Source organism: Mastomys coucha, unplaced genomic scaffold, assembly GCF_008632895.1.
Source record: "Mastomys coucha isolate ucsf_1 unplaced genomic scaffold, UCSF_Mcou_1 pScaffold14, whole genome shotgun sequence".
Lineage (NCBI taxonomy): Eukaryota > Metazoa > Chordata > Mammalia > Rodentia > Muridae > Mastomys > Mastomys coucha.
In genome coordinates, this window is record NW_022196896.1 from 69,586,511 (window position 1) to 69,590,151 (window position 3,641).

The following is a 3,641-nucleotide window of genomic DNA, read 5'->3' on the forward strand; positions in this document are numbered from 1 at the left end:
CTGGGTGTATATTTTGAACAAAAGCCTGACATTTGGGCCTCTTTTACCCGACCTTTATGTAGATGCTCTATCCTATATATGGTTGGAGTATTACTGCCAAAAGCCTTGCCTTCCGCCTCTGCCGTCTGCTAACCTAATCAAACATTTGTTCTCCCAAAACAAAGATGGATCCAAGAAAGGTTTTCCTATGTTTCAATTGCTGCTTGAAACTGAAGACCCGATCTCTTCTGGATCATTTGAATACTTCATTTATGTTTGGCATTTACTCGACTCTGTAGGTTGTGAATACTTTAAAAATTATACAGAGCCCTTATGCAGAGCAGGGGCTCAGTTTCTGCATCAGAGGCTGAAAATGCGTTCAACAGTCCATATGCTATGCCAAGTCCAGTTTATAATGGGTTGGGTTGGCATAGCTTATGTACAGCCTAGACGCACAGTGCTCCTGTGAGCCCCCCTCCCACCCACCCATCAAGGATACAATTGTTTCTAAGTTTCAGAGCTGAATGCTTCATTAAGTACTGGAGCATGTGACCTAATGGGATTCTGAATTGCTAACTTAATATTTAGCTCCCCAAATGTAGAGACAAACACCTTGATGCCCGCCTCCAGTCCTCACAGACAGTCACATCTGCTGAGCTTTCCCAAGAGGTCTCAGTGGACAGAGAAGAATGCAAAGTTTTAATTTGCTAATCATCGAGCTGGGGAGTGCTGTGGGGGGGAGATGCTAATTGTCTGCAGACATCTGTAATGACCCTTGTACAAAACCGAGGAAAACTAAATCAGAGCTTTGACAAGGGCAGGAGAGCGGAAACAGAAGCCCTAATTGTGGCCATGTGAAGTGCACTTGCCCTTTTCTATCTTTTGTTGGTAGAACTGCACAATACTTTATAAAGTAACTTTTAAGGACAGGACCAAAAATGACTTTTTCCATCTCTGAGGATAAATGGCCAGGCTAGATCTGTGAAATATTCGAGGAAGGTCCGACATTATGGTGCAAATGGAGCAGACAAAAGGGTGTGGGGAGAGCTTTTGCCAGTTGAATTTGGCTAACCTGCAGAAAGCCTATTGTCAAGCCGCCATGCTTCAGTGAGCTGTCTTCCCTCTTTATGGTTAAGTGAACCCGAAAACAGTGGCAAAGAAATATGCACTGAGTCATATATTCTACAAAATAGACTGTACTCTCCTCTAACCAAAATTACGAACGACAGTTTAATTCTTGGATTTTTCCACATTTTTCGTAGCTAAGGCTCCTATTTGCTTTCTTTGAATCTATCAGTTCTTGCAGCTCTGCCCATGGGGAAAACTCTGCGGGACCCTGCCACTGTAGCCCTGGCACTGTTAAGAGGAGTCAAAGGTAAGTTTCTGTCCTTGTGGTAGTTTGAGTGTCTGATTCTTTGCTGGACGTCTACGGTTTCTTGGTTGAGAGTTTTGTTTAATACCCATCCCGTGTCCAGAAACGAAAATCTCCCTTTGTTGCTGTTTTTTTAATGACTAAAGTATGGGAGAGAAAAGGCAAAAGGAAACCTGATGGCCTTCTACTTATAAAGCTAAGTAAGAAGCCATGTGTTTTATGATTAAATATGAACACATACAGGCAGAATTGTCTAAGGGGAGTGTTGTAGTCTCCAAAAGGAAAACTGACTAGGGAGAAAAGATGCTCCTGCTTCTCGGGCTTCAAGAAATTCATTTCTTGGATTTTCTTTTTGAAAGGGAACTTGTTTTTTTTTTTTGAGGATGGAAATGTTATGTAATTTGATAATGGAAAAAACTTAGTAAGCATGATCTACATATCAGGAGAAGCTACCAATTCTATGGATATTCTTTTCTTGCTCTGTTGTGTTTCAATGTTGTGGTTAAAATGGATGTGTTAAAAAGTTTAACTTTTTGATTGGCCTTTAAAACTACACAAACTTCTGAGTTCCTAATTGTTTCTTTTTCTTTGCTGGTGAAAGTTGTTCCTTTGACTCAGAGTGGACGGCTGACATTTAAGGTGTCCTGTGAATTCCCTATTTCTGAGGTTTACCCCTTGAGAGACTCTCTAATGGAATCCCAGATCTCTCTCCTCTTCTCTCCCATAGCAACTTGTGTGGTTTAGTATTCCATGTGCTCTGGTATTGAGTTGTTCTTGCCAGGGTACAAGCAAGCAGGGCTCTATAAAGCACTTGCTAAAAGCTTGTGGTCAATGCCACAGCACTTCTCCCTGCATGGTCCTGACAGCTCCTCTGGCTGTTCCTGGCAGTTCTGCACCTCACTCTTCTCAGCAGGTGCCTCTCAATGCTGGCCCTTCTTTACCTCTCTGGAGCAAATGTGAAATCACAATTGATCCCCTGCCTCCTCTCTGCTGCCTCCCTTGGCTGATAGAGTTAAATGGAGTAATTAGCTGAAGAGTTTCTCATCTCTACTCAGTTGACTTTGCTGAGAGTCCAAACCTCAGTTCCTTCTCATGGACAGAAACCAGAACCAGAGTCTATGTTTCAAAGCTTGCTTGAGGAACCACTAACTTCGAAAAGGGAGCTTTTTGACAAAATATCATTTCTTAAAGACAAGTAAAACTGTCAGAGTGTGAATATAGTAACTGACATTTCTATCCTGGGAAGATACACTAAGTAAAAACTCATGCAGACAGGAAGCAGGAGAGTGACATCTCAGGAATATGACATCCATGTGACCAACCTCATCCATTGTGACCAGCAAAGAACTCCCAGAATGACAAGCATTTGTCATGATGGTCAGAAAGGTGGAACACTGTGAATTAGATGTTCCAATTTCTAATTTCTTCAATGAACGTAGATTTATGTGAATGGCTAAAGGGCTTAATAGTTCACTGCTTGCATAATTTGAACCCAGGACTTTGTCCTATGGTGGCACTTAGCACCCTCTCAAATGCAGACTCTGAGAGGAAATAGGATGTACAACTGTTTAGGAGAGATTGATGAGATAATACACACACAACAACAAAATGGATTGTATCGAATTTGCTGTAGATATGTGTATGTATATGTGCATATGTACATATGTATGTGAAGACTGGCTAGTTGCCTTGTGATTAAATGAGAATAGTCAACTAGAGGAAAATATCCTCAGAAAACATTCATAGTTTCTTTGTGGGGAAAATCAGCAAATCCAAGGAATACAGTAGTTACTTTTCTCGACCTTTAAAGTAATTTTTGATGATGTTGAAGTCTGAGATTCTTAGATGCTCAATTTAAAAATAGTATAAAAATCCTGTAAAAGTATACCTAGGTAAAAGACAATCATTTCTGTCATTGCCTCCAGCAGTATAGTACCAAAAGTTTAGGCGAGGATCATAGTTCGGAAAAATGAGTAATTTCTATATGTGATGGTTACTCCAACAAGTAACAGGTCGTGTAAGTTTTAGTTTTTCTCCTGCATTAGGCTTTTATATTTGGATATCCAATGCCCCTCTTTCAGCTTGCTGTTGCAAGTTGGTATGTGTAGGTTGATTAATCCCGGAGTAGAAGTTGAGAAAGGAGATGGTCAACAGAACTGATCATTTAATATCTCAATGAAATAACATAGAGCTTCTAATAAGAAAATGCATTTTAAGCAGAAGTGAAAAAGAAAAAAAAAAAACATGCTTGTGAAGGCCATGATCCTGTCCTGAACACACTCTAGGGTCA

The 3,641-nt window shown here is 40.5% G+C and overlaps 1 long non-coding RNA gene across 2 annotated transcripts in view; it reads left to right on the forward strand.

The window, feature by feature from the left end:
• The first annotated feature begins 1,080 nt into the window (after positions 1 to 1,080).
• LOC116088357 overlaps positions 1,081 to 3,641 on the forward strand; it is a 196,335-nt gene continuing 193,774 nt past the window's right edge. For both annotated transcript variants that reach the window (XR_004117866.1, XR_004117865.1), the window contains exon 1: positions 1,081 to 1,354. This is a non-coding gene — a long non-coding RNA (uncharacterized LOC116088357). The remainder of the gene's footprint in view (positions 1,355 to 3,641) is intronic.